An 11,697-nucleotide genomic window follows, 5' to 3' on the forward strand; every position below is an offset into this window, starting at 1 on the left:
AAATTAATTCTACAGAAATTTTAAGGAATTAATTCCTATACTACATAAACTATTTAAAAAAATAAGAGAAGTTCTGCTAAACTTCTTTTATGATGGCAACATGGTTCTGATAACTAAAGTAGGAACAATCAAAACAGACAAATAAAATTATAGACTAATCTCCCTAATGAATATTAATGCAAAAATCTTAAATAAAATTTCAACAATGAGACTACAGCAAATTTTAATAGGATAATACAGCATGATCAGGTTGGATTTATTACAGGCAGGCGAGGATGGTCCAATATTAGGAAAACACGCAACATAAGTAAACATATCAATAGTAAAACCAACAGAAATTATATGACTATCTCAATAGAGGCTGAAAAAGCCTTTGATAAAAAATACAACATCTATTCCTATTAAAAACACTAGAAAGTTTAGGAATAAGTGGAAATTTCCTTAAAATAATGAATAGTAACTATTTAGAACTATCAACAATTATTATATCTAGTGGGAACAAATGGAGCATATCTAACAAAATCAAGAGTGAAACAAGGATACTTATTATCACCATTACTATTCAGTATAGTAGAAATGCTAGCAGTAGTAATAAGAGAAGAAAAAGAAATTGAAGTAAACAGAATTGGCAGTGAGGAAGCAAAACTTTCACTCTTTGCAGATGGTATACTTAGAGAACCTGAGAAAATCATCCTAAAAAACTACTTGAAACAATAAATAAATTCAGCAAAGTAGGACATAAAAAAACTCACATCAATCATTAACACTACTATGTATGAATAACCAAAACCAAAGAGTAAGAGATAGAAAGGGAAATTCCATCTAAAGTAACTCTAGACAAAAGTATTTAATGGGAATATACCTCCCAAGGCAATCCCAGAAACTGTATGAACACAATTATAAAGTGCTACTAAGCCAAATAGATGATAAAAATGACAATACTACACAAATTAAATTATTTATCCAGTTCCATGCCAATCAAAATACTAAATAATTTTCTTACTAAGCCAGATAAAAATAGGAACAGAATTTATCTGGAACAGCAAAGGTCAAGAATAGCAAGGAATGGACGGCTAGGTGACGTAGTGGATAAAGCACCGGCCCTGAAGTCAGGAGTACCTGGGTTCAAATCCGGTCTCAGACACATAATAATTACCTAGCTGTGTGGCCTTGGGCAAGCCACTTTAACTCCATTTGCCTTGCAAAAAAAAACCTAAAAAAAAAAGAATAGCAAGGGAACTGGTTACAAAAAATAAATGTAAAGGAAAGAAACCTCTTGAAAGAAATTCTATTAAAACAACCCAGAAAAAGAATCTCAGAGAAGAACACCTACCAACAAGGTCCATCTCAGGGGACCATGGATGAAACAGGAAAGGAGAGCAGAGGGCAAGTACAGACAAAGCAGAGAGGTGAAGCCAGGGGACCAAAAACCCTGGAGGCTTTGGTGAATGGCTGTCTCAGGACCAACTTTAGCCACAGAGTTTTAAGCCAGGGAAGTGGAGGTCTAGTGAGCCCCAGGCAGATGGGAGGGCAATTTCCAGCACAGAGAGTTGCAGAGCATGGCTGGAAAATGACCAGCTGGGTGCTAGACCTGAGTTCCACTCTTTTAATGGAGTGCTCTTCTCAGAGCAAACAGGAACCACTCCCCCACCCCCTCAGGGATCAAACAAAAGGCTCAAGCTACACATGAAAAGGTTAAAAAAAAGGTAAAAGAAAAAACTGTTATCCAATAAGATGAAACTGGCTATATCCCTACCTGGGAGAAAGATTCTCATAACTCTTGAGCATCCTAAATCTTTAGAGAGAATATATTTAGGCAGAAGTGATGGATGCTCATGACTTTTCTATGACTCAGATAGAATTATTTAAAAACAATACCTCCTTAAAAAGGGGGACAGTAAGGAGATGCGAGGATGGAGGAGACTGAATGGGCTAAATCTCATTTCATTAAGAGGTACAAAAGACCTATTATAATTGAGGGGAAGAAAGGACAAGCTGAGAACCACCTGAATCTTTCTCTCATCACAATTGGGTAAAAAGTAACTTATACACACTCAGTTAAGTTAAGAAACTTATCTTACCTTTCAAGTATTAAAAGGAGAAAAGGGGAGGGAGGCCAAAGGGGGGGGAGAAAAGGGAAACTAACAGAAGGAAGGGAAGGAGGAAGGGGAAAAGGGAAAGGAGAAAGAAAGGGGAGGGGTTTGATGTAGAAGAGCAAAAACACTGAAGGCAGCAGTATTCAGAAACAAAATACTGGGGAATATAGATAGAGTGAAAAAGGGGGAAAATAAAAAACAGAGTGAAGATAGCATGGAGGTAAATAAAGAATTAGTAATTATAGCTTTAAATGTGAAAGGGAAGAACTCTCACTTAAAATGTAAACAAATAGCAGAATGGATTAAAAACCAGAATCCTACAATATGCTGCTTAAAAGAAACTCATTTGAAGTAGAAATATACATATAGAGTAAAGGTAAAAGGTTGGAGCAAATATATTTTGCTTCAGCTAAAGTGAAAAAAGCTGGGGTAACAATCCTTATCTCAGACAAAGCAGTTATATATATATATATATATATATATATATATATATATATATATATATATATATATATATATGTGTGTGTGTGTGTGTGTGTGTGTGATTAAAAGAGATAAGGAAGGAAAGTGTATCCTCATAGAAGGTATCATAGATAATAATTTCAATACTAAATATATATGCACCAAATGGTATAGCATCCAAATTCTTAGAGGAGAAGTTGAAGAGCTACAGGAAGATAGAGACAGTAAAATTCTACTAGTGGGAGACCTCAACCTCACACTCTCAGATTTAGATATATCTAATCATAAAATAAAGTAGGAAGTTAGTGGGGTAAAGAAATTGTTAGAAAACAGACATGATAGACTTATGGAGGAAATTGAATGGTGATGGAAAGGAATATACTTTTTTCTGGAGTACATGGGACTTGCACAAAAATTGATCATGTACTAGGGCATAAAAACCTAATGATCAATTGCAATAAGGCAGAAATAATGCATCTTTATCAGATCATAATGTAAGAAATACCATATACAATATTTGCCCAGGGATATATATATATATATATATATATATATATATATATATATATATATATATATATATGTATATATACCCAAAACTAATTGGAAACAATAAATTCATTTTAAAAGATGAGTGGATCAAACAGAACATTATAGAAAAATTAATTATTTCCTCCTCGATCACGACAATATGAAACAATATAGCAAAACGTATGGGATACAGCCAAGGCAGTTATCAGGGGAAATATTACATCTTTAAATGCTTACATGAATAAAGGAGAGATGGAGGAAGTCAATGAACTAAAAATTCAGCTAAAATTAGAGAAAGAAAAATTAAAAACAACCAATAACTATCAATTTAGAAATTCCAAAAATTAAAGGAGAAATTATTAAAATTGAAAGGAAGAAAACTATTGAACTAATAAATGAAAACAAGAGTTGGTTTTATGAAAAAAAACAATAAAATTGATAGACCTAAGGTCAATTTGATTTAAAAAAAAAGAAAGAAGAAAACCAAATTGCTAGTATTATAAATGAAAAAGGTGAATTCACCACCAATGAAGAAGAAATTGAAACAATAATTTGGGATTATTTTGCACAACTCTATGCCACAAAATTTCATAATCCAAATGAAATGGATAAATATTTACAAAAATATTAGTTGCCCAGGTTAAATGAAGAGGAAATTAAATAGAAAAAATAACCCAATCTCATTTCACTCACTTAACCCCATTCGCCTTGCATAAAACTAAAAACAAAACAAAACAACAAAAAAAGAAATGTTAGCCTCAGCAATAAGAGAAGAAAAAAATTTAAGGAATTATAATTGAGAAGGAAGTGAAAAAACTCTTACTCTTTGCAGATGACATGATGGTATACCCAGACAATCCCCAAAAATCATTTTACAAAGTACTATAAAGATGCAGGATATACAATAAACCCCCATAAATCCTCAGCATTTCTAGATATGACTAGCAAGATGCAACAGAAAGAGCTAGAAAGATAAATCCCATTCAAAATATCCTCAGATAATATAAAATACCTGGGGATCTACCTGCAAAATAGACTCAGAAATCTTTTTGAATACAATTGTACAACAATTTGCACACAAACAAAATCAAACTTAAATAACTGGGCAAGCAACAACTGCTCATGGATAGGTCAAGCCAATATAATAAAAATGACAATTCTAACAAAACTAAACTACATATTTAGTTCCCTACCTATTAAAATTCCAAAAAAATCACTTTAATGAGTTAGAAAAAATTATAAGTAAATTCATTTGGAGAAATAAAAAGTCAAGAATTTCCAGAGATTCAATGACAAAAAGTGCAAAAGGAGGTGCTTAGCCCTATCAGATCTTCAATTATATTATAAAGCATCAGTCATCAAAACTGTCTGGTTTTGACTAAGAAATAGAGTGGTGGATCAGTGGAATAGACTAGGTGCAATAGCTGGAAATGATTATAGTAATCTACTGTATGATAAATCCAAAGAGTTCAACTATTGGGATAAAATAACCTCTCTTTGATAAAAACTGCTGGGAAAATTGGAAGTTAGTGTGGAAGAAACTTAGATTAGACCAACACCTCACACCCTATACCAAGATAAGATCCAAATGGATACAGGATTTAGCCATAAACAACAATATTATAAGCAAAATAGAAGATCAATAAATAGTTTACCTGTCAGATTTATCGAAAGGGAAGTAGTTTATAACCAAAGAAGTAATGGAGATCATCATTAAAAACAAAGTAGATAATTTTGATTACATTAATTTAAATAGCTTTTTTTCATTAACAGACATTACAGACAAACCACTGTAGCCAATATCAAAAGAAAGGTAGTAAATTGGGAAATAATTTTTTACAACTAGTATTTCTGACAAAGGACTCCTTTCTGAAATATACAGAGAACTCAGTCAAATTTTCAAAAAAACAAGCCATTCCCAATTGCCAAATGGTCAAAGTATATACAAAGGGAATGTATAGATGAAGAAATCAAAGCAATCCATAATTGTATGAAAAATTGCTATAAATCATTACTTGTTAGAGAATTGCAAATTAAGGCATATCTGAGGTACCCCTTCACATCTCTCAGACTGGCCAATATTACCAGAAAGTACACTGATCAATGTTGGAAGGGATATGAGAAATCTGGTTCATAAATACATTTTTGGAGGAGCTGTGAACTCATCCAATCTTTCTGGAGAGCAATTTGGAGTTACACCCAAAAGCCAATAAAAATGCGCTTATCTCAATCCAGCAATGCCCTGAAGAGATCATGAAAAAGGCCCTATTTGTGGTGGCAAAGAATTGGAAATTAAACAAATGTCCGTTAATTTGGGAATGGCTTAGCAAACTGTGTTATATGTATGTCATGGAAGACTATTGATCTATTAGAAACCAGGAGGGATGGGAATTCAGAGAAACCAGAATGAATTTGAATCAACTGATGCTGAGTGAGATGAGCAGAACCAGAAAAACGTTATATACCCTAACAGCAACATGGGGGTGATGATCAACCTTGATGGACTTGTTCATTCCATCAGTGCAACAATCACGGACAATTTTAGGATATCGGTGATGGAGAATACCATCTGTATCCAAAGAAAGAATCGTGTAGTTTGAACAAAGACTTTTATTTACAAAAAAAACCTTTATCTTATTAAGCAATTTTGCTATTTCTTATATTTTATTTTCTTCCTTAAGGCTATGCTTACTCTCTCATCACATTCAACTTAGATCAATGAATACCATGGAAGCAATGTGAAGAGTAACACACTCCCTTCTTTGCATGGTAGGGGGAGGGAAGCAAAATTAGGGGAAAAATTATAAAACTCAAATTAAATAAAATCATTTTTTAAATAATGGTTCAAAACTAATTGTAGCTAATGGCTATAATAATCTGGCTCATAAACCCAAAGACATTAGTTTCTGAGATAAGAACTCACTATTTGACAAAAATTTTTGGAAAAACTGGAAAATAGTATGGCAAAACCTAAGCATAGACCCACATCTTATACCCTATAAACAAAATAAAGTCAAAATGGGTACAGGATTTAGGCACCATACAATTAATAGACTAAGAAATACTCTATCAGATCTATGGAAAGGGAATATATTTATGACCATGGAAGAAATAGAGTATATTATAAATTGAAAAATGATTTATTTTGACAATAAAGTTTTGCACTTATAAAATCAGTGCTGCCAGAATTAGAAGGAAAGCAGAAATCTGGGGAAAATTTCTTCACAACTAGGAGTTCTGAAAAATTTCTCATTTCTCTAATATATAGAGAATTGCATCAAATTTAGAAGGTTATAAGTCATTCCCCAATTGACAAATAGCCAAAGGATTTGGATAGAAAATTTGCAAATGAAGAAATTAAAGCCCTGTAAAATCATGTAAAATTTGCTCAAAATCATTTTTGATTAGAAGGATGTAAATTAAAACAACTTTGAGGTAACACCTCCCACCTAATAGATTTGCTAAGATGTGAAAAAGTGAAAATGATCAATATTGGAGAGGTTGTGGGAGAATTGGGACAATAATGCATTGTTGGTGGAGTTGAGAACTGATCCAACCATTCTGGAGAACAATATGAAACTTTGCTGAAAGAGAAGTAAAACTTCACACCCTTTGACCCAGCAATTCCAATTCCAGGCCAGGCTTATAAACAGAAGAAACCATTAAAATAATTGGGAAAAGTATCATATTTCCTTAAATACTCATAGCAGCATTTTTTTGTAATGGTAAGAATTGGAAATTGAAGGGATGCTCATCAAGTGGCGAATGGTTAAGAAAATTATGATACATGAATATCATGGAATACTATTGATCTTTAAAAAAACCACTAATGGTCACACTCTAGAGAAGCATGAAATGACTTACAGGATCTGATGCTGAGCAAAGGCAGCCGACCAAGAGATCAATGTACACATCAACCCATTGTGATTTGAACAACCTTGATGGAAGTAGCTCCTCTTGGCAGTTAAGAGAGCTAGAACAATCCTACTAGACTTCCTATAGACAATTATAAAGAGGAAGAAAATAAAACAAAACAAAAATTCTTCAGAATCTGATGAACACCACACTCACTTAAAAATGTCTTACATATTTCTTTCCTTTAATCCTTATTCCTTATACAAAAAATGACTAATCTGTAAAGAGGTTTAAAACACATGTGTTTGTACAATATTAATCTGACTGTTCACTGCTGAAGGGAGAGGGGTGGGAAGGAAGGGGTAGAATGAATTCATGTAATTTAAAAATATACATAGGCACATTGATGAACGCTGGGACACTTTCATAAAATGTGTTTGGAAAAATAAAATATCAACTAATAAAAAAATCATAAAACAACTCTAAAAAAAGATTTAAAAACCGGTTAGCAAAATTCAGTATAAAAATAGGCTTTCTTCTGCCAAACCAGTGGGAATTAACTGATTCTGATCACTAGGCAAATGGATGCAAAAACAGCTCCTTTTCAAAATAAAATTAACTAAAAAGAAAGGGAGATGCCAAGGTTGACTGAAGAAAATAACTCTTGACAAGCTAGAAGAAGTAAATGACTCCATGAGACAAGAATCATTTAAACAAACTTTAAAAAATATGAAAAAGGTAGAAGAAAATGTAAATTACCTCACTGGGAAAATATGACCTGAAAATAGATACAGAAAAGATAATTTAAGAATTATTGGGGGAAGCTAGGTGGAGCAGTGGATAGAGCACTAACCCTGCAATCATTTGGACCTGAGTTCAAATCCTGCCTCAGACACTTAATAATTGCTTAGCAATCACTTAACCTCTGCCTTAGCTAATTAAAAAAATTTAAAAAGTAATTATTGGACTAATAAAAACTTTTTAGTACTGGCTGAGAAATAGAGTTGTATCAGTGACAATAGCAAGAGTAGTAAATGACTATAAGCTGCTGTTTGATTACTCCAAAAATTCCAGTTTCTGGGATAAGAACTCACTCCTTATAAAACTAGCTGGGAAAATTTTAAGATAGTATGGGAGGAACTAGGCATTGACAAACAGCTCACAATTTAGACCAAAATAAGGTCAATATGTGTACAAAATATAGATCATAAAAGGGTATATCATAAACTATTGAGGAGAACAAAGAATAGTATACCTGTCCAATCTATGGCAGGGGAAGCAATTTATGACCAAAAAAGAGATTAGACAATATCATAAAACACAAAATGATTTTTTGAATACATTATATTGAAATGTTTTTCCACAAATAAAACCAATGCAACTAAAATTAAAAGGAAGGCAGCTATTTGGGAAACAAGTTTTTCAAATTCTGTTTCTGACAAAGGATACATCTCTAAAATATGTAGAGAATTGAGTCAAAATTATAAGAATGCAAATCATTCTCCAAATGGTAAATGATTAAAGAATATGACAACAGATGAAGAAATTCAGGCATGAATTCTAAAATTCTAAATTCTAAATTCTAAAACAACAACAACAACAACAACAAAACATCCATATCCCAAGAAGAAACTATGGAGTTTAAGAGTAAACCAAAACTTACTATCGTGAATTTTGAAATGTTTTCTTAAGTGTTAATGTTTTTGTTTTCTGTCTAATTTTCCCCCTCTTTGATTGGATTCTTCTTTCACAACATGATTAATATGGATTTGTGCTTAGCATAATTATAAATGTGTAGCCTACATTAGATTGTTTTCTGTCAGGGAAAGGGGGGAGGGAAAGGAAGGAAGGAGAAAAATGAAATTTTAAACCTTGCAAAAATGTATGGTTTAAAATTCATTGCATGTAGTTGGAAAAATAAATAAATAAAATATTTTTTAAAATGATGAACAGGATGCCCTTGTTTTTTTGTGTGTTTGTTGGTTTTTTGCAAGGCAATAGGGTTAAGTGTTCACACAGCTAGGTAATTATTAAGTGACTGAGGTAAGATTTGAATTCAGATTTGAATTCAGATCCTCCTGACTCCAGGGCTGGTCGACTAGTTGCCCCCAATAGGATGCCCTTGTGAAAACATGAAAAAGTTGCAAGAATTTAACCAAAGTGAAAAAGAAATAAGTGAAATGAGCAGAATCATATAAACACTGTACACAATAACAGTGATATTGTGATGATCCACTTTTTTTCTTGTTTGCTTGTCTGTTTTTGTTCATTGTCTAACTAGCATGGAAATGTGTTTTGTATTACAATATGAGTATAACCTATGTGAAATTTCTTGCCTTCTCAATAGGGAAAAGAAAAAGGAGGAAGAAAATTTGAAACTTGAAGTATGAAAGGAAAGAATGATATATATATATATATATATTATATAATATATATATATATATATATATATATATATTTTTTTTTTTTTTTTAAAGGCTACAGCACCCGGTATTCCCAGGTGGTCTCCCATCCAAGTACTAACCAGGCCCGACCCTGCTTAGCTTCCGAGATCAGACAAGATTGGGCACGTTCAGGGTGGTATGGCCGTAGACAATATATAGATTTTTTAAAAAAACCTAATGAGCAAATTAAAATTTTAAATAATGACTAAATTTAGTTTTCACTGTTATAAATACCAAAATTAGCTATAAAGCACATCTTAAGAAAGATGCTATTAGAATCCAGAGTAAGAACAGATAAATAAAATTGTATATACTTATTTCTGTATTATTTTAGTCTTCTTAAATATGGGTGTAAAACATCTTAAGTACAGAGAAGGAAAAAGCATTTTACATGATAGTTTTATTATGTTAAAAAGTATTATAAATTTTCATAGTAGATTTGTACTTTAATGTAAAATCATCTTTGTTGTACATTTTGTGAAAATTATTGTTTTATTCCATAAATTGAAACAAATTGGACTTGAATAACATAACCATATAGGCATGGTACCTTATTGCTTTCTAGAATGGTAGGAATAACTCACATCTCCAAATCAGTGCATTAATGTTCCTGTTTCCATCACCATTAGACATTTTTTGCCATCTCAAACAGGTATGTGTTTGAGGTATTATTTGCAAATTTTTTTAATTCTCATTCTCTTTTTATTTGCTATTTAAAAAAATTCTATATGATTATTGGGAGCACTGGTTTCTTCCTTTTAAAACTGTCTATCCATATCTGTTTTGTTTAGTGATTGAAAAATTGCCCTTATTTTGTTTTTTATTATTTTTGCAAGGCAATGTGGTTAAGTGACTTGCCTAATGTCAAACAGGTAATTATTAAGTGTCTGGATTTGAACTGAGGTCCTCCTTACTCAAGGGCTGGAGTCTACTCACTGTGTAAACTAGCTGCCCCAATGGCCCTTATTTTTATAATTTTTTTATTATTTATATAAATTTGATTGTTCCCTACATGTTTTAGCACTAAGATTTTTATCAGGGGAACTTCTGGCCAAGATGGTAGAGAGAAGCTAGGCCCTTTGCTAAGGTCTCCTGGTATTCCCTCAGAATTAATATGAATCATGCTTCTCAATAGAATTCAAATCCACAAAGTCCAGAAGGAGCAAAAGAGAAGAACTTCTACCAACAAAGTCTGTGTCAGGGCAACTTGGTTGAGATGGGGGCAGATAGCAGAGATCCAGCTCAGGGGGTGCCAGGGTGAGACCCAGGACTAAACTCAAAGCATCCTCAGAAGCCTTGGCCTTGTGAGCAGGCAAGAGAGTAGTGCAGTGGGTGGAGGAACTCCAGAATTGGTGTCTAGCTATCTATCTGGTCAGTTCTGATGGCTTGGAAGACCAGGGTCATGAGCCCATATTTTCAGCTGAGTCCACATATTTCCAGTTGAATCCCCCTGTCTCTGTGAGAGAAAGGGTCTCTTCCAAGACCAAATAAAGTAGCAATCTAACCACCCCCACCCCCACCCTCAACCTCTACCAGGCTCAAGTCTAGGCAATAGATCTATCTCAGTACAGAGATTAACTAAAATGGCCCAAGGACACAGCCCACATTGCTCAAAGATAACTCAGACCCTGTTGCTTCCCCCCCATCCCCCAGCCTAGAGAGTGGATCAAAATCAAGCTCACAGATATTCTAGAGAAAGCCTCTAACACCAGGTATTGACCAGCCCACTTGGAGTTCCTAAGCCCAGGGAGCAAAACTTTAGGGTTTTCAAAACCAAAAAATCTGTGAAGCAGCCCCTCCCCCAACACTTGATCCTAGGAAAATGAAGAAAAACCAGTGACAAGGGAGGTTCATTGAAAGCTACTTGGAATCCAAAGACCTAAACTCAGAGAGAGCCAGAAATCCTAGGGAGAATATAAATTGGACTCCAGCCAAGAAAGACTTCTTAGAAGTGACCCAGAAGGAGTTTAAAAATCAATTGGAGAGGCAGTTAGGTGATGCAGTAGATATAGCACCAGCCCTGGAGTCAGGAGTACCTGAGTTCAAATCTGATCTCAGAAACTTAACTGCCTAGCTATGTGGCCTTGGGCAAGCCACTTAACCCCATTTGCCTTGCAAAAACATAAAAAAAATACAACTGGACAAATGCAAAAAGAAAATACTTCTCTCAAAAATGTCAATTGCTCAAATGGAAAACCCCTTCAAAAATAGAACTAACAAAGGTTAAATGAAGAAAATTCCTCTCAAAAAAAATAAGAATGGAATCTGTGGAAACTAATGATTTCATGAGACAAAAAGAATCTATTTAA

At 33.5% G+C, this 11,697-nt stretch overlaps 1 non-coding gene across 1 annotated transcript; it reads right to left on the reverse strand.

Moving 5' to 3' along the window:
- Positions 1 to 9,419: 9,419 nt before the first annotated feature.
- Positions 9,420 to 9,538, reverse strand: LOC141510399 (5S ribosomal RNA). The gene has a single exon (XR_012474893.1). It is a non-coding gene; the product is annotated as a 5S ribosomal RNA (ribosomal RNA).
- Between the last annotated feature and the right edge of the window lie 2,159 nt (positions 9,539 to 11,697).

This window comes from Macrotis lagotis, chromosome 1, assembly GCF_037893015.1.
Source record: "Macrotis lagotis isolate mMagLag1 chromosome 1, bilby.v1.9.chrom.fasta, whole genome shotgun sequence".
Lineage (NCBI taxonomy): Eukaryota > Metazoa > Chordata > Mammalia > Peramelemorphia > Peramelidae > Macrotis > Macrotis lagotis.